Genomic DNA, 21,744 nt, shown 5'->3' on the forward strand with positions numbered 1-21,744 from the left:
TAAGGGATAGACAACTAAACTAAATAGAAACACACAGTCAATTAATTATAATTAGAGTACTGGGCAAATAATCTATTTGTTATATCGATCGTAGCTATATAGTTGACTCTACATATATATATACTGCTGCTAGCCAGCTTAGGAGTTAGCTTAAGGGTTGAAATCAGTGCAAATTAACCATGATGTGCATGAACTCCTAAAGTCAAGAGATTAGTTCAAAGATAATATCGATCTACGTACTCGGATTTGATTTTACAAAGTAAAATGCAACATCACTCAGATTTGATTTTACAAAGTAAAATGCAACATTTCAATAAATAATCAATGATTATCAATTTCAATTTTATTGCTTGTACGTCTCTTCAATTACTGCAACAAAATTTCATTCTTCAAAAGAACCAACAAAAAAAAAAAAACCTAATGCTTCGAAGACATTTCTCTTCCTCTTCAACAAAATTTCATGTCTTGTGTTTTGGGTTTAATGTACTATCAAGGGTAATGTTGCCGATCATTTACAATATTGCAATTAAATATCAATAATGCATTTTATTTTTATATAAAAATAAAAAATAAAAACAATAACCTCATTAAGATCTCTTATAGCCGGTTATTCAGGGAGAGAGAAAAACAAAAAAAAATAATTACTTTACAAACCAAACATAAATAAACAAAATAATGTCCTATTAAACCACAAATTAAACTATAACAAAAACCAAACTTTGAAATTAAAACAAACGAAAATCAAGCAACTAAATCTGTTTTTTTAAATGATCAGCGACATGATTCCAAGAATTTCAATAATGCATGTTAATAGCTTACACATAATATTACACCATAAAAATAAAAGAACACTCCCCCACCCAAATCTCCATAAATTAAAAGAATTAATTAAGAGTGTATACAACTGATCATCAGGTTTAAGAATTAAGAGATTTGCTAGCTAAATTTTTAGGAAATTTTGACTGTCTATAGAGTCTCGAGCTTCTATTTTATAGTTTGTTTGTAATTGACATCCTAAACTAGCCAGGCTTCCAAAAGATTTTCCTCATCTTACAATTGCAAGTATAATATATTTTACCAGGATTTAATCAACAATTGATGACAATTACTCTATTTATTATTTAGGTCCCTCTCCTATACATCACAAGAGTATTATAAATATAGCTGAGAAGAAGTGATTATGAATAGTTATTTCTTGCATCCATTTTAAAAACAAAAATTAAATTTGGTGTAATCTAAAGTTACATATTTTATCAAGATTTGTCAACAAGATGGCAATTACTCTGTTTATTATTTAGCTTCTCCTGATACATGTGGTTTTCTGTTTTCCTTTTAGATCTCCAACAATATGGGTAATGTTTATGAGAAATTAATTTTGCTTTTTCCACAGTCGCGACTAAAGACTAAGCTATAAGTCAGGTTGAAAAGATACAAGCCATCAACAAGGTGAAAAATTAAAATGGACTTGACATCTCTGAAGCTACAAAACCATGTGGGATGCTTGGAACCCAACTTCTGTATGGCTGCCAAGATGTGGCATGGCTTTGCCTACCCATGCAAGTTCAAGAGCTTGTGTAAGTACGTACGTACTCCAATTTTCTTGCTTGCACGCCTCTTCAACTTCTATAATTTAGTGGGGGAAAGAAAAGTCTTAAGCAGACTTGAAATATATAAAAGTAGCGGGTAGCCGTGCTTTTGCTGTTCTGAAAGAGATGTTAATTAGTCATACAAGCAAATCATAAATAGCCGTTCTTACAGGTTGAGACTAAGAGAAGAAGATAAAGAACTTAATTGGTTATATGTATTTAATTCCAATTATTTAAAATATAATCGTTAATTTAATATCTGTGATATGCTTTCATGATAACTGGATTAGGAGTGTGTTGTTGATTCAGAAATTGTATTGCTTGTCCTTTGGGTTTACTGAAATATAAAAGGGTGTGTGTGTGTGTCTGTGTCTATATATATATATATATATGAAAGGGTTAAGGTTATATGAACATTGACCTAGCTACCATAAATGAGAAACAAGCATTCCGTTGTAGTTACTTTGACAATCTGCAGATTCCGCATGCAGGCTACACATCGAAGCAAGGAAAAACATGACTCCATGCATGAAGCAAGTTTGTGATCACCACCGGGAGACCTCATTAATGCTATATGATTGTCATTTCAGATCTTTTAATTCACTGTGATTGTTTCTTTAATATTATATAAAAGAATTTTCTCAATTGAAAAATTTTAATTATTAGATAAAATTTCAAGAATAATTTTATATTATTTTTTAAAATACCTCTTAATCAAGTGAAAATCCATTAGATTTAAAACTTATATATATTCACATTACTTTGTATTTAATTTTTATTAAATAGAACAAAAATAGTGAGATTTGAATTTATAATCATTTGATTAATAAAATTTTAATATCATGTCTAAAAAACATCTCAATCCAAAAAATTAAATTATTCGATATGATTTATATAATTCTCATACACACCTCATCAATAATATAAAATTATTATTGGAATCTTACCTAACAACTTAAAATATTAGATTAAAATGATTTTTTTACAATAGTATTAGATTTTTAATGACCAAGCAATCATGAATTCAAAACTCGAGTCTAAAAGGCTTTTATTTGAGGTGATGTGTTAGAAACTAATATAAAACTATTTTTAAAACCTCACCTAATAGTTTAAATTATTGAATTGAGATCATTCTTTAATAAAAAGTAAAAAAATAATAAAAAATTTCACAACTAATATGTTGAAACTTAATTGTTATTAATATCCTTATTCTATCAAGAGATGAAGTTAAAAAAATTTAGTTGTAGCAGAGGAAAGAAATTTTACACTCCATGTGATATGGTCTAGAAATCTTTTTATTTTTTTTCAAAAAAAATTATTTGTTTCGCCATCACAAAATATAATAGAACCATAGTAATTCTATACCTTCATCCAACAACTCAAATATTGTGTTGAAATATTATGTTGAGATGATTTATTAGACTATTAAAGTTAAAGTTTGAATGATAAAAAATTCATGAGTTTAATCCTACCATCTCAACTTTTCTTTTTAATTAAAATTTATATCATTATAAGAAGAGGAAGAGTTCACCCTCCAAATGTAATAAAATTCAAGTTGTATACATGCTAACAGCTTATGATTAGCAATCAATTTGATTGAGATGGTTTATTAGAAATTTTATGTTAACAAGAAATTTATTTTTTAACTAGTATTTTTTACATTGAAAAACAAAAAAAAAACTAAAAAAATGCACATTAAACCAAAAACAATTAACATCAATTGACCCGATTAAGCATTTAGAAATCTAATTGATCTGATCTGAAATTGCTGAATTAATAACAAAATAGTATTATTTTATTAAAAATAGTTTACCTATAGCTCATGAATTGAGCTAATTACCCAACAATCCAAAGAGTGCCCGTACCAGTCATATGATAAAAATTATATGTTAAAATAATTACTATAGATTTACAAATAAAAATTACACGTCATACAAAAAAACTTCAATTAATAACATTGACTGTTTAAAAATTTAATTAATCTTATTCAAACTTGTCTGAATCAATATTTTAAAAACTAAAATATTATTATTTTATTAAAAATAATTTATCTATAACTCATGAATTAAGCTAATTACCCAACAATCCAAATATTGTCTGAAACAGCCATGTGATAATAAGTATATGTTAAAATGATTAGTGTATCCTCAAAGAATTGACATTATCTACAAGCAATCATGCTTAAAAAATATCTAGATTCCTGTTTATAAATAAAATAATCCCCTTCTAGATGGAATTATTTTCTTACTAAATACCAGTAGTCTTCTGCCTTTCTTTTTCCTTACATTTGAAATTCTAGAAGAAAGAACACGTGGAAAATAGACTGAGGATTAATCTGTGTTTATCAGATTGATACGCGGCAGAATCCTACTGGAAAACAATGGCTCCGTCAACGTTTTGACCACAGATCCCAAGTTCTCGAGTCCGACCTCCATATCATAGTCCCGAACCTTCTACTAGCTTCTGGACGGCCAATATTATTGAAAAATAATACCTTCATATGTTGTCTGGATATCCAGGGGGACGGTTTAGAAATATGATAGTGGATTTGTTTTAAAGTGATTTTATTTTATAAATGTATTAATATATTTTTTATTTTTAAAATTTATTTTTATATTTACCATATTAAAACAATTCAAAAACAGAAAAAAATTAATTTAAAGTAGAAAAATGAAAAACGTTTTAACCACAACATCCAATAGGATATACAATAAGTAAATTATTCTTTAGTCCTTGAATTTTAATCCCAGTTATAATTTAACTTTTAGATATGGATATACAATAAGTAAATTATTCTTTACTCCTTGAATTTTAATCCCAGTTATAATTTAATCTTATATGTTTGGAAATCTAGAATTTAATTATTTAACCCTAATAGTGAGTAGTAACTAGCTCTTTTTTACTTTTCTATTACCAATACAACATTTATTTTACTAATATTTTTATATTAACGAAAATCCTCACAATTTTTTTTTGTAAAAAATATAAATTTTAATATTCCTAAAGCTTAAATAAATTTATTTTTATTATAACATCTCATTCACAATACTCAAATATATAAATAATTTCTATATATTAAAAAAGCATGGAAATGTCATCATATTTTTCTTTGGTATTTTATTTTCATTGGGTCAATTTCATGACATTTGACAAATAAATTTATCATCAAAATTTAGAGAATAAAAAAGGTGATGGTAAAGAAATTTGTACAAAATTAAGATTTTGAGTTGGAAAAAGTTATTACAAAAAAATATTCCATGAAAAAATTGCAACCAATCTCTCTTGGTCCCTTCTCAAAAAAATTTACTTTCTTACATATTTTTATTAAAAAATAATAGAAATTATATTTTAAAATTTTATCTAATAACTTAAATTATGAGGTTGAGATGATTTTTTAACATAATATTAAAATTTTATTAAACAAACAATTACAAGTTTGAATTTCATCATTCTTATTTATTTAATAAAAAATAAATATAAAATAAAGTGTGTATGTATTTATATCCTGAAAACTTACTTAATCGCTTAAATTATTAAGTTGAGATTTTTTTTTGATAATTTTAAATAAAATGATCTATTATAATAATTTAAAATAATTTTTTTACATATCATTACAAAAATTTATGTTTTTTAGCTAAAGTAAAAAAATATACTAAAAATTAGAAAGGAAGTGGAAAATTCACAATGGAAATCATTGTAGCTCTAAGCTCGGTAGCGCGATAGATTGTAATGGATGATAGGTGTTATACAGTATTTTTGTTAATTTTGAATAGTTAAATTACAAAATCATCCTCGGAGCAAAACAAAATTAAACCTTGCTGCGAAATGCATTTTCGCCTTTTCAATTTCAGATGCACATCGCATTTACTCAGTTGCCCTTGAGGTTGAAAATTCTTGGAACTCTGGTCTAGACTCTAGGGTCATGTTTTGTCATTTCATCATGTTATACATACATATATATATATATACATACATACATATATATATACAGACATACATATATATATTTGGAGTGGGATTAGTGGAAATGTGGGCTTCACTATATAATAAATATTAAAAACATGTGCTTTGCACATGTTAACACCTGAATGGTGGCATATGCGGTGTGACCTGGCACCACAACAACAGCATCCAATTTATATATACCGCACCTCCAGCCTTCGATGGAGCGTGTCATCAATGAGAGTCCAATTTGGTGCTGACAATTCTTTTTTTCTCTCGGTTTCAACAGATATCTCTTTTCTTTTTATTTATAAATTTTTAATATTCATCATGTTATAATTTATTTTTTTTTCATCCTTTCATTTTTTTTCATTTTTTTTTTAATTTATAATTTTATTATTTTTATACAATTTATATTTTTTTTATTTTCATCCTTTCATTTTAATTTTTTTTATTTTTAATTTTATTATTTTTATACAATTTATATTAATTTTCAATTTTATTCCCCAATTCAAATTTATGATATATTATATATTTTAATTTGGTCTTTATTATTATTTTTTTCCTTTTGCAGATACTCAATAATTTATCTTTTATTCTTCTATTTACTATTTTTTTATTTTGAATTTTTTTATGGTTCTTTGATTTATTTTCTATCAAATTATTTTATTTTCATGATCTAAACTATATATTTTACATGTTAACTTAAATTGATCCGCTTTTAGTTACTTAAATTTCATATTTGTTATGCTATCTCAGGTTGATTTGAGGGGTAATTTTTTTATTTTTTATTTAATTTTGTACTTTTAAATAATTTTTTTATATTATTATTATTTTTTTTTAATTTTGATCCATATATTAGTAATTTTTATTTTTTAATAGCTTAATTAAAATAAAATCAACTTGACTCATTGATTTTTTTCAAAAAAAAAAAGCTTATAAATCCTAAATATTATTTTTTATGAGGGGAAAAAAAAAGCCGCAGCGCAGGCACACGTTTAGTTCATTAAAATAAAGGAGCAGGTAAAAACCCACTAAACACCAACGTGCCAGAAAGTTAAAATTAAACACTACACCAATGAACCCAGAGCAAAAGGCACTACGCCCAATTGATTAATTATCATTTTCTTATATCATAGTCCTATATACTCTTGAAATGGTATTACAAAATATTGATTGAGATTTTGGCTGATGAATTTAAAAAGAAGAGAAAGTAATTAAATATTAATCATGTTAATATATAAATCCTAAGGTCAATTAGCAATCAGAGGAGTAAGTATAAAATTGACAAAGAAATGGAAGGGACGAGATGTGTTTTGACTCGATATTTATTAATTTATAATTTATAATTTATTTGATTTGGGTTTTATTGTATAGAAACTCAACTTGTAAACCAGTAATTAAAGTATTAATTACTAATTGTAAGCAAGTCACTATCAGTAAAATTATATATTCTAGTCTGATTTTTATTTTATGAAAAGTAATATTTTGTAAATACTTAACATTGAGAGTTCTGTATTATGAAAGGACTCCACGGTTGACTGATTAAAGAAATACCAATAATTAAATTACTAATTGCATATGAATTAGGTTAATGTTCTTGAAAGGGTTTCGCTATCATTACTAGTAACTAGTTGAAATTGTCTGCCATTGCCAAAGGAAAGGGAAGAAGAAGAAAAAAAAACGTTTCAAGCTCTTGTTTGCTCTTAACTCGAGAAACTCTGAGGTCAAGCGCGCATGCAATTAATTTGATAATAATCTATGCTGGGTAGCTGTTTATAATTAACTTCTTGCTAATCCTCTTTTGACTGTCTTCATATGTGCTTGAAACTTTAGCTAATTAGGATAAACACAGGAAATTATTAAGCTCCACTCAAAGAAGTTACTAATGATAGCTTATTTAATATTTCTTGGTTACAGTAATCTTAATTAAGAAATATATATATATATATATATATATATATATATATATATATATATATACGAATGCATGTTCATTGTCAAGTGGAAATTTTCATGATCCTTGCGTGGTTGGAAAACAACTTTAAATTTTATTATGGATTTAGGAAGTAAAAAAACCAGAGGATTGCATAATATATTAGTGAGGTTCTTATTGCTTTTTTAAATATTTTTTATTAGAAAATATATTAAAATAATTATTTTTTTATTTTTAAAAAATTATTTTTAACATAACACATTAAAATAATTTATAAACACTAAAAAAATATTAATTTTAAATAAATTAAAAATTAAAAAAATTATTTTTTAATACTTTTAAAATATAAAAATAAACAGTTTCTTAAACTAGAAGATTAACGTTATTTTATTTTTCCAAATTGCAGGGGAAATATCGAATTAAATGGTGCCACGCGGTCCGTTTAATTGTAAGCATACATATGATTAAGTACGCAGTGAATAATTGACTCGATAAAAAAATTGACTCAATCGAAGTGATGTATGGACTTTATAAAACCGATCAATGGAATGTACCTTTAAATCTCTTATGAATTTATCTAAGATGTCAAAGAATTTTCAAATATTTAAAAGAATTAATTTATTCGCCATCACCTTTCTTGAGAACAAAAACATTAAACAAAAACAAAGAGGCAAACTTGAAGAGGGAATCGGTCTATACTGATCATGAAGTTAAAATATAATATATATTAATGAAAGATATCTTTTTAATATATTTATATTTTAAATATTAAGATAATGATATATTGGATTGGAAGATAATTATTATATTTACAACTCGAGTCATGAAACCGTTATAACCTTATATAATATTAATAAAAAAAAATTATAATTTTTTTTTTAATCAAGCCAAAGTTGGATACAATTTTAAAAAATGATAAAAAAAAATTACTCGAGATAATCTCGGTTAACCTGTTAAACTCATGACTTGCGACATAAGATTGAGATAACCCTATAAAAAAATAAAAAATAAAACTTAATTTTCAACCAATTTAATATTTAAGAATGAAATAAAAAAATCAATGAGAAGAGATAGGAAAAACAACTTGGGTTAACTTATTACACAACTAGAATTTTTAGATTTACTGATATATTTTTTTTATTGGTATTTACATTCTCAATTCATCAGCACTATTTTTACTAATAAGCTCATGAATGGAAATATTTTGTTAGTAAAACTCTTATCGGTTATTTATGGTCTGTCAATGAATTTTTCTATCATAAAATTACATATTAGCATTTTTAAAAATTCATTTTAAAAAAAAATAGGAACAAGTAAAATAAAGAAATATTAGGTAAAGGAATTCTTATTATTTTTTGTGAGATATGAATTTTATTTTTTTTCTTTTATTTTTTAAATAAACCCAATAAAATAACTAATATAATAAAAATAATTTTTAAAAATAAAAATAATAGAATTGAGTTTACTTATTCATATAAATCTAAGTTTCATAAAAAAATTTATGTTTGACTAACTGGTATGGAACTCGTGTTATTAAAAAGTTTTTATTAAAAATTAAATGTTTTATATTTTAAATAAATTTTAAAAATAATTTTTTTGATATTATTTTAATATAAAAAATAATTACAATTATATTTTTAAAAATTCATATTTGTATGGGTGGAGAATATTGGACTGACTTGATATCCATTTCTATCACCACAGAATTTTCTGACAAGATCATGGCTTTGGTGCTCAGACAACCCTTTGTTTCTTCCTACAATGTAAAGCAATGGCGAATCCTTTCAACCAGCACTCAAAGTGGACGTATGGGATCCATACCGATACCATTCGTGTGTAGAGAAAGCTGCCTTGCATTACCCGGTCTAACCTATCAACATCAAGAAAGAAAGTTCTCCACCAAGAAAGAGAGAGAGAGAGCAGAACGGCCCAGAAAAAGATGATCAAGTTTGAATTTGCAAGGCAGTACTTGGCCTGATATTGAAAGAAATACCAGGGAGTTTTAGTCATCAGCCATTCTATCTAGATGAAGAATTGAGTCAAGAGTTCAAAAGTTCTAGATTTGAAGAAAACATGAACAGCCACTGCCTGCTGGAGCAAATGAAGGCTGGATTTGGTCCATGACAGGTCTCATCAGCTCTCATTTTCAAACCATGCATTGACAAACATGCTTGGTTAGAGGACTCGTATTAATTAAGAAATAATATTTCTTGTACTTTCTTCACCTTCTAGAATTAATGCCTGGCCATCCATTACAAACTTCAATTTCAACATTATGCTTTAATGAAGCGTGAGCATAGATTATTCATAAAAATTTCAGGACCAGAACTACCCGGCTGCTTCCATCTATCTACCACTTGAATTGAATGAGCTTAAGAGGGGACCTTTTACTGAAATACTAATTAATTTCTTAGGCTAGGATTACTAAAAATTGTTCTTGAAGCCCGTGAAATTCCAATGTTTGTGCCTGATTGTGCTTTTTTTTTTGGTGGTAATGATGGTGAATTGAAATGGGAAGCATAATCTTTCTTTACTAATCCCTTCACATCAATGCTTGCATATATTTTTAATATTGGATATGTATCTTATAATATAAGTCTATAGTCTGATACTATGCAAAATAGTTGGAAAAACATGCGAGGGACCCATAAATATTTTTAAAATGCCTTTTGAAAATTTTAATTTTTTTATTTTTAAAAAAATAATATATTTTCATATTTTAATACTATTATATTATTTATTAAATATATATTAGGTTGGACCTGACCCAACTATCTTGGGTGGGCTGAAACGGGTCCAACCCGACTCAATCGAGTTGAGTTGACTAATAGCCCAACAACCTCTCTCTTTTTTTATGTTGGGATGAATCTGGTCTAACATTCTAGGTTTGGTTGATACGAGTCCAACCCATTGTTGCATGGTTACTAGCCCAGTCCAATGACCATGCTTAATTATTTATGTCATTACATGCAAAATGTAATGGTTGAGAGGAGAAAACAAGAAAAGAAAACAAACCTTGCCTAGCTGGAAGAGAAGGGTTGCTGGTGGCGTTCCTAGTGATGTTGGGAAGTCTGATATCTAGTTGGTGGCAACAATGATAATGGAGGCGTTTTGAAGGAAAAAGGGGAGAAGACTAATCGAGAGAGGAAAAAAAACCGAGGGGAAGGAGCTGATTTTTTCCATCTTTTGCATATAATTTCTTCATGCTTAATGACTGAAATCCATCCATGTTTATAATGGTGAAAGAGGGGCACTTTGTCTTTACTTGAGATAAAACTTGACCCTTGATTCAACTGTAAATAATCTCCAACATTGGCTTAAAGATGCAATCATGGATTTAAAAAGTTGACAGCTAAAAGCCCTTGAGTTGGTCTCTTTGGGTGGCACCGTAATGGCCATAGCGATATTTAGTAGGCGAGACCTACTATGAAGTGTAATGCAATGTCAGGCCATCATAGTAGTGCATGGTTTGCCTAGTTTAATGAGAGAAACTAACATTAAATGCTCTTAAAAAGTAGTTACTCATGTAATCCGGATAAAAAAAAAAGATGATGAACAATAACTAAACGACATGTCATCTGTTTTTTTTTTTTTCAAACGACATCATTTTAGCTTTAGGGTTTTAATTTAGCATTTGGCTAGAGTGCAATTTAGTTCTTTGGCTTTTAATTTATTTCAATTATATCCTTAATTGGCCTAGAACTTCTAATTTCATGCAATTTTGTCATTGTCCAACTTGAATATCAGCCCTGAATTTTAATGTCTTTTTTTTTTTAGTTCTTAATTTTGGATTTATATAAATTGACCATTAAACTTTCAATTTCTCCCCTGCCTTCAATCAAATTAAGTCCCTAGAATTTCACGCTCTTTTTAAAAATATTTTTTGTTATGAATTTCATAAAATTTAACCCCTAATTAATCCTCAACTTTGATTTTCTTGCAATTTTACCCCTAATTTCAAGCAATTGACTTTGAAAAAATATAGTTTGGTCCTCTAAAATTTTAATTTTCTCAATTAAGTCTAAATTGAACTCCTAAACTTAATTCTTCACCAATTAAGTTTTTAATAAAATTAATTTGACTCGTTTAAAGTATAATTAAGTCATTACATGTAATTAAATCCTTTAATTTGATCCAAATTAATTTTTAAATATAATTAAAAATTTAATTTGGGCCATGATTAAATCAAATTAGCCTATTAAAAGTCTAATTTAATTCTCTAAAATTAATTTTTATGCAAATTCATCCAACAAAAATTTAATTTGACCTTCAATCCATATTGTCTCTCTAGTCTTGAGTACAATAGGGTACGATTAAACTCCTAATTACATCCAAAATTGCAACTTAATTCTTTTATACATTTGAAATCCTCTTTCGCCTGTTTTTGTCAAATTATCAGTCTTCTTGCTATTATTACTTTATTTTTTTTAAATGAAAAAGAGTTAATTTTAGAGGAATAATCCATAAATAAGTTATGACAGGAGAAGGCTAAGGAGAGAGTGCGAAAATTTTTGTTAGTGATTAGAACAATGATTTTTCTCACTCGCAAACCATGGTGCTAGATGTCATTTGCTTTGGTTTTGTAAAGGGTTGCTGGTGGTATTCATGGTAAAGGTTTCTAGTTTTGATCTTGATAATGGAAAGGTGAAAGAGGTTGTGAGGTTTGAAACAGAGAAAATCATAAGGTGACGAAGGTGATTGTTTGGTGGCTAATAATAAAAAAGAAGCTGGTTTTGGTTGTTGAGTTGTTATCGTTGTCTTGGTGCTTAACAATGTTGTAAAAAAAAATTGAAAAGTTGTTAAATTTGGGTTGTGTAGCCCATGGTGAGTCGTTGATGACTAGTAAGTGTGGATTTAGTTAAAAGGATATATGTGATGTGAGTGGTTGGTGTTTTCAGGTTTAAGAGGAGTTAGGGGCTGTGTGTAGTTGAAAATGAAGGCTGGCAATCGAATTGTTGGTTTTGATTGAAGAAGATGATGGTTGGGTTAGCGATGAGTCTAGCAGTAAAAGGGGTGTTACGGGTTGGTGAAGATGATGGAGAGCATATGTAGGAATCACTTTCCTATTTGTTTCTTTTTTTATTTTTCGATTCCTTCTCTATTATGTGTGTATGTGTAACCACATATTTACATGTGAAAATAAGTTTGTTATTTTTAATTGCTAGGTCTCAATACAAACTTGGTGACCAAGTAACCCAAAAACAATTTGGTCCCTTAACTTCTTTCTTCTAACATGTAATCCCTTTGTAAATTTTTATTTATTTTTTTATATTTTGATTTTTTTTCTAAATAGCAACATCAATGATAACTCAAAAGCACATTAACTACTGAACGTGTTGAAAGTAAATTTTTTTATTTTAAATTCTTTGAAAAAGATGCTGAAAATAACATAAATATGTCAAGAATGTATTTTTCAAAGTCAATTTTTGTTGTTTTGTTTTTTCTATATTTTATTTTTAAAAAATCAAAATATAAAGTAAAAAATTTAGGTAGCAACAAGATTCATGACTCTATAAGTTTTTTAGGATGAATACAATTCATGCCAAGTGGAAGAATATCCATCCTTGTTATAGAATACTATACACATAACTCTCCAAACACTATATCTCTACAAAGGCCAACTCGGACAACTAAAAATGACTCATAGACCCTAGAGCTTGTCACAAAAGATAGATATATTATGAGCAAAGTTCTTTAAGCAATGCTTTGTCTATTTATATGTTCATGGTACCATAGCCTAGAGTTTGACTTTATCCTCTATTTTTATGATATCAGCACTAAACTTATCTTTTTTTTTTAACACAAGCATTCCAACAAAAAAAGCACAATATAGCTCTTTATCACCACCAAACAAGAAGATGAGAGCATCATAGCGTATCTCTAAAGGTTCAATAGAGAAAATCTCAATATAGAAAGACTCGAGCCCATTATCACATAAGCTTTTATTAATGGGAGTCTATAACTATTTTTTATAGGAAAAGTTATATACTCTCGATTACAGAACTCTTGTCAGCATTAGACATGCAATGAAAAACTATATTAAGGTAGAGGAAGCCAGTATAACCAAATAATGACACCCTTGTTTCCAATCATATATAGTAAAGTCTCTTTGATGTCATCTGTAAGGCCCGACCCACTCCCTTTTGCAGAATATTATCCACTTTAGCTCAGCCCAACCCGGCTTCCACACCTTATGATTTTGTTTCTGGCAGCCCACAAGCCCCAAAATACGTTTTACAAGGTTAGGTATCACTTGCCTTGTATGCTCTAGCTTTGGATACTTTTTTCTCGATGTGAGATGTTATAATTCCCTCATCTTAAGAACAAGTCATCCTTGGTTCTGATATCATATGTAAGGCCCGACCAACTTCTCTTTACAAAATATCAACCAGACTTTCATATTTTACGGTTTTGTTTCTGACAGCCCATAAGCTCCAAAACACGTTCTACAAGGTTAGGTACCACCTGTTTTATAGACCCTAACTCTAGACACTTTTCTCTCAATGTAAGATATGATATTATCAATCTTCCACTAAAGCATCTAAAAAAAAGCACTATAGCATTCCAGTGCTTGGCCTAGTGGTGGAAAGGGCTTGTCTCCTTCCACTGCACCTGAGTTCGAGCTCTGGCGTACACGTCTGTCACCCCCGCGGTGCCTTATATACCTATTGGGTTTGCAGGGTATTTAGTGGGCCGTGGGGATTAGTCGTGATGCGCGCAAGCTGGCCCGAATACCTCATGTAAATAAAAAAAAAAAACACTATATAGCACATTTATGATCACCTAACATTTATAAGCTCATAACTAATGTCCCAATCAAACATTGAAGGCCATATATGGCAATATATATTCTCATTCATGCCATAAAAGCCGGTCATGAAAGAATATCATTCCATGTCATACAAGCTTGAGTATTTCTCTTTATACATTTTTCACTATACGTTACTTTTCACACACACCACACTCCTCCTTTTACCGTTCTTGACTTAAGCATCAGCCTTATTTTGCAGGAAAGTGACGTGGACTCCATCAATCTCAAGATTAACCTAACTAATCAAGACTTGAAAATGATAATTTCAAGCTTTAACTACTGAAATGTCTTCGTTGGCGAATAAATAAGACTGGAAACATAGAGGGATACCTAAAATGACATTGCCCAGCTTCCCATCCCTGTACAATTTTTTTTTTTTCCACCAGGCATAAAAAAGACCCTTTAATTAATAGTGATGAATGTATATAATATATAGGAGCACTCGCTAGTTAAATTGACAAAATTCCATTAAATCTCGCAGTGTGAAGCTTCTGTAGCTCAAGCAAACTTTTCGATAATTAAAGGGCCGGAAAATATTACCAAATCACCAACTTAAAACAATAGAATTTGTCATTTATCCAAAAAATAATTATAAACATAGTTATCTTAACCAATTAAGGAATTAATCTAGAAAAATATGAGTTATTAAATTATTTAATCAATTCATGAGTTATTGAGTCAATTTAAATTAATTATTTTTATTAAAGCAATAATATTCTGTTTCTTTTTATGTTGACCTAATCAAATTTAAATTTAATTTTGTTAAATTAATAAAGTTCCTAAGAAAGTAGTGATTTTTTTTATCTAATTCAATTACAAACTTGACCGGACTAAGCTCAGGGTCTCAAGTTTTTTATATCAATTTACTAAGTCCAGCTAAGTTTGATAACTATAGAGTATGATAACTACAATTATAATATGATTAAATTTGTACAAACAAAGACATGGGAGCCAAAAATCAACGAGAGACATTTTTTGTCTTGATGTAAGGAAGTGTACGTTATTTGTGATGAAATAGTTTGTTTCTTACCATGAAAGCAAAACAGTCAGTTCAGAATCCAAACCATTTCTTGTCCTAATTATTTTTTATGTTTTTTTAATTCTTTGCTTTATCGATTAATCAGTCGATAAATGTGCCTAGATTAAGCCACTAATTAGGAGAACGACACAAACAAAAACCAACTAACAGTGAGCAAAAGGAAGACAAAGAACAGAACATTTAAACATCGGTACTTGAAGGTTCTTCTGTTCAGACTCGAAACGACAACAAAGATGACTGAAATGGAAGACAACCATGAAGAAGCTAAAAATTGTTGCACATCAATAGCAAAGGAAATCAAAAGGTTTCCACGATTGAAACTTCAAGACTAGAGATGCTAGATCGGTCTGTTCATTAATGATTAAAAAACTATTTTAATTTATTTTTTCATTTTCACTTTTTCTTCTTTTCTAGTTTTTCTTTTTCCATGAAAAACTGAAAAGATATTCATTTTTTAAAAATGAAAATAAATTTTTCATCAAAAAATAAAAATACATCAAGATTACAACAAATTTTTTTAATAAAAAATCAAAACCATAATTTATAAATAGTCATTTCAATATTTTATACAATATTAATTATATTTCATTAAAATTAAAACTTATCATTTATAATAATAAGAAAATCTATATTACTAACTAGAAGAATCTTTATATTATAATTATAATAAAAATTAAATTTAAGACACTAACTAAATATGAAAACATTTATATAAAAAATAATCTTATAAATTAGTAAAAAGTAATTGTGTAGAACAGAAAAAAAATATTTTGTTCTTGTCTTTTCTTCATTTGAAAACACTGAGAAACTTGTAAAGAAAAACTATGGGAACCTCTGGAATACATTTTTCAAATTTAGTACAAATTTGAGAAAGTGGGAAACTAGTTTTTCATTTTTTTTAGATAGAAAATATTGTATTTGAATAGAAATTTTCAAAAACAATAAATTCTAACTCCTTTTTTTCAATACATTTAAATTTTATTATGTTTTTGAATAACCATTAATTTATATAAACTTACCTAGTTATATTTAAAATTCCAAGTCGTGGGTGTGTGGCTCTTGGTAGATTTAACATGTAAAAATACATGTTAGAGAATAATATAAATTATATTTTAAAATTTTATTTAACAATTTAAGTTATTGGGTTAAGATGATTTTTTGATATGATATTGGAGCTTTCATAACCAATTGATCATGGATTTAAATCTCATTTTCTTTATTTATTTGATAAAAACTAAGCATAAAATAGTATTGAATTGTACAAGTTTCAAGTCTAAAAAACTTTAACTTAATAGAATATATTAAAAAATAATATAAATTATATTTTGATATTTCAACAACCAGCTCAAAGTATTTTTCCTAGAAATAAGAGGTTTTATCTCTTCTGCTATTTTTGTATTTACCCACTCTAGAAATAAGAGGTCTGAAGAGATAAAATCTCTTCTGCTATTTTTGTATTTACCCACCCACCCTTTTTTTTTTCCATCTTGTGAGACTAACTAAACCCAACTTTTAAGAACGAAGAGAGATTAAATTAATATTCGTTAAACTGCAATCCAATATTGGTGATTAGGTAGTTCTTAGAGAAAAATGTTGGAATTGTATAAATTAAATATTATTATTTTTACAAGTTCATAAGTTTTGTTTGGTTTTTTTTTCTTTCAAATCTATAGAGTTCCTAGAATAGAGAATACGAAAAAATATTTATAGAAAAACTTTTATACTAAATTTTCATAAGAAGTTTTTTTGTATACTAATACTCAAGATATAGATTATAGAAATAAATATAGTTTGAATTCTTAAATATTACTCATTAAAAAAAAATGAAATGAAGAAGACATGAAGGATAACGATAAGGGATACACGACTAAGCTAAAAAAAAAAAAAAAAATACGAAGTCAACAAAGCACGATTAGAGGCCGGCAGGCAATAATTAATTTGTTACAAGGAACTATATATAGTTGACTCTATGTACAGTACTACCAGCTAGCTTAATTAGTGGTTAGCTTAAAGGTTGAGATCAATGCTAATCTATAAATGAACTTCTAAAGTCAAGAGACTAATTATTCCAAAGATAAAATCGATCTAATCAGATTTGATTTTACAAAGTAAAATGCAATATTTCAAGAATTATATATCTACATTCAATTTATTGCTTGTACGTCTCTCCAATTACTACAACGAGATTTCATTCTTCAAAGAAAAAAAAAACCTACTGCAAAAAGATTTCTTCTCCTTCAATTAAGTGAAGAAAATTCTTAAGAAGACTAGAAAGAAAGAGATAAAAAAAAAAAAAAAAGATTCAAGAGAAGGAGCGGGAAAGTGGGAGAGAGTGGATTATTCTTGTAGAGATAACTTTATTGACCCACTTCACCTCACCTCTAGGCTGTACCCAGCTCACTTTCAAGAGGTTCGAGTCCTTCTGTCATAAGAATTTAGGATTAAAAAAAAAAAAATTTATAATTTTAAGTTTGAATTCTTAATTACTCATTTAATAATTATTAAAAATTTATATGATAATTGATTTTAGAATTCTTGAAATTAGTTGTGATGCAGATAAATTAATCCGAATATACATGTTAATTTTAAAAAAAAAATTCTTAAGAAAACTGAAGGTTGTATTGAAATTGATGGAAATTAGCTATTATTATCTAAGCTACCGTAAAGTTTAACTAAAAGAAGAATTAAGCAGCCTGCTTTTGTGAGATTTGAGCAACATATTTAAGAAAAAAATAGAAATCCGAAAGCGAAGAGGAATAACTAATTGAGTAATTCAAGTTAATTTAATTTTAATTGTCATATTCTTTTAATTAGTATAAAGAGCTTGTTTTTCATTTTTAAGTTAATATGCTTCTTGTGATAATTTTGGGTTTAATGAAATTTGAAGGAATATGTTAATTATTTACCGCCCATGAGAGATAAATACAAGATAAAGAGAAAAAATCAAATCAGATTCGCCAAAAGCTACAAAAATTAATATTTATTCTCCAAAAAAAAAGTCTTATATTTCTCTCTTCCCTTTTATCTCTTTCTCTTAATTATTAGTACTTCCAACTTAAGCACTTTCAAATTTCTCTTTACAAATCATGTGCATTGCAATTAAAAATCAACAATGCATGTGTTTTGAGTTAAATATTAAATATGATGTTAATGATCTAAACTCCAGGTTTAGAATCTAAACTATTTTTATAATTCTAGATTTATAGTTTCAGACTTGTAATGATATCTTTAAAATTTTATAATCCTTCTTTATGTATGCAGAAAGCAAGTTTAAACTTGAGGAGCAATTAAACAACTTGAATGCAAAAAATAACTTAACAGTATAGTATCAAAGAACCTACATTCATTACATGATTCTTGATTTGATTACAGCTATGCATGAGATTTCCTTGACAAGATAACATGAATAGATATGTTGTTTGGTATTTTCTAGGTTTTCTGGTAATAGAAACTTCAAGCTTATTGGATTACAATGAAAACTAAAAGTCTACTAGTTTGCAGGCTTACAATTATAACTGTACTAATTATCACCTGCAAATTACCAATATATAAGCAATTTGATTACTGATTATCTGCCTACAGAATTATAAATCTACTAATAAAAGCAATTTTGTTGAGTTGTTGTTGATTCTTGCTTCTCTTTCAGCCTTGCACTATATAAAAAAATTATGGATAATCATATGTTGACCGTCCATTCTCTTTATTATTTTCTTATTTCAATGATGCGCCACCGAAACCAGTGCCCATCTTCGTTACCTTATGTGCTTAAAGTGGTCGGCATGTAATAGCATTTTAACGAGCATTAACTAGCCAACAATTAATATTACAGCATAAAAAAAACCCCACCGAAATCTCCAACGTCGATGAGGACTTGCAGATTCTATGAACTGCTACACAATGTGACGAGCTGACTCCTTGCATGGAGCAAGTTTTCTTCACCAGTGCTGAACACGATTGATGCTACTGGCTATCAATATTGGTCGGTGATAATGTTTTCAAAGTTTGGTGGGTCATAATTGAGTTGAGGGTGGCTGTGACGGTGCCAGTAGCTATCATCCCATTTAATAAAAAAAAAAAATTGGTAATTTGCACTTCGTATCAAATGATTTAGGAACACGCTTATTTCTAATAGACGTTTGTTTCTCTTGCATGATGGGTGATTATTTTTCATGCTTCAAGCTATCTTTAAAATAAAGAATTCTGCTAATTATCCTACAAGAATACTGATTTAAAATAAAGGGAGTAATTAATTCACTGTTTAAATTTGCAATTGTGATTATAATTGAGTCATTAATTTCCATATCATAATTTAAAATTAATTATGTTTCTTCATGTTGTGTGATGTCCCGCCCGCTACATATATATATATAATCCACAAAACAGGGGAAAATCATACCAGGCACCATGTAGATTAGCATTAATGGATTCCGTATTCGTGTATGCTAGGGCATTGTCTTCATGCAATTTCCAAAACCTTTGAAAATATAAACTAGAATATATTCTTTTCATATCAAGCTTTTTTTTCTAATCAGATATCCCAAGTATATATTGCATAGATAAATGGATTAGAAAAACAATAAGGGTTTGGATATGAGTATTTTATTACATTTAATATTGTTTGGAAAACGATGTAGTTTGGATGATGAATTTCAAGTGATAATTAATAGTTCATTTTGAGCACAATTATTTAGATATGTAAATTAAATTTGTGAATAATCTTACTTGTAATGTTTCATATTGTATCAAGATTTATATCAACAAGATGACAATTACTTGATTTATTATTTAGTCTCTCCAGTACTTCACAAAAGTTATAAACATGATTTTTCTTTTTGAAATTATAATAAATATTGTTTTTCAATGTATTTTATAAAAAAATATTTTTAAAAAATATTATTTTTATTTTTTAAAATTTAGCTTTGATATTCACACATCCAAAAACACCAACAAAAATTTAATTGAAAATAAAATAAATCAAAATTTCTAATACATGGTTAGAAAACAAAAACAATTGTCTTAAAATCAAACATGGGTGACGTTTATGAGAATTTTTTTTTTCCGCAATAGCGACACAAGAATCCTCATTCACAGCCATAAGTCAAGTTGATAAGATATGGCCATCAATAATATTTGAATGCGTGTATATGGATGCAATAATGTGACATTTCTGAAGCTCCAAATCCATGGGGGATGTAAAGTGTCTTCGAACCCAACTTTTGTGGCTGCCAATCCCTGGCATGGCTATACCTACCGCTGCAAGTTCAACAGTTTATGTAGTCCGTACTCCCAATTTTCTTGCTTGCCACAAAATTTCTTCTTCCTCCTCAACTACTGCAACAAAATTTCTTCTTCTTCTTCAACTTCTATAATTAAGAGGAAGAAAGAAAAGTCTTAAGCAGACTTACTATATATATATATATATATATATATACAAGGAAGGTAGCATGGATGTAAACTTGCTTGTATCTTGGCTATTTAATAAGTTTATATATATATAGCCAAGATACAAGCAAGTGTACATCCATGCTACCTTCCTTTTGTGTGTGTGTATTGTAACATAGGATAGCTACAGTAGCATCAATTGAACTGGAGCTTGCGCATAAATGGCAGACCTCATTAATGCTATATCCTTGTCATTTCAGATCTCTTAATTGACTGTGCGTCGACGGTGCCTTGATATTGAAAGCAACGAAGTAATAAAAGTTTTCACAGCTAATAAGTTGAAACTTAACTGTTATTAACATCCTTGTTCTGTCAAGAGATTTTAAGATTTCCTATTAATAGCGGGAAAAAAAACAATTTTCACACTATTTTAAAAACTATGAATTTGTGTACGTTTTAAATTAAAAAAAGGGGAACACCCACACCATAACTGGAAAGGAAAACACCCCATCATATTGAACCTTCCATAATTTCGATCAAATTCCATGTACTATATATTCAAGACAGAGAGTGGTGTTGACTCCAAGAACCAAGTTTTGCTCATCAATGGAGGACGGAAATCAATGTCTGTGGGCAATCATCTTGCTGTGTCAGATCTTGATGCCTTGTTTTTATCAGCTTCTCTCACCCCCTCTCTTTCAAAATATAAGCTAAACATATTTGAATTAATTTTTCTTTAAATGAAGTGTAAGGGAGATCCATAACAAAATAGGAGAAGAAGAGAGATCCAAACAAACAAAAAACTCTATTTTTATTTTGAAAAATAGAATTTTATGAGATATTCAAGCAAATAGAAGAGATGGAAACATGTTAAAATTGTTATCCTCTTTTCTTTTTCTTGCTTTTCTTTCAAGTATTGCTCGTCTTCTTTTTTTTGTTTTTTTCTTCCTTTCTTTCATTTTCACGTATAGCCTCTTTTTCAAGTATTGCCTCTCTCCCGTTTCTCTCTCCTCTGACTTTTTTTTTGGATAATTTCTCTCTACTTGAC

The sequence above is a fragment of the Populus euphratica genome, unplaced genomic scaffold, assembly GCF_000495115.2.
Source record: "Populus euphratica unplaced genomic scaffold, PopEup_1.0 scaffold213.1, whole genome shotgun sequence".
NCBI lineage: Eukaryota > Viridiplantae > Streptophyta > Magnoliopsida > Malpighiales > Salicaceae > Populus > Populus euphratica.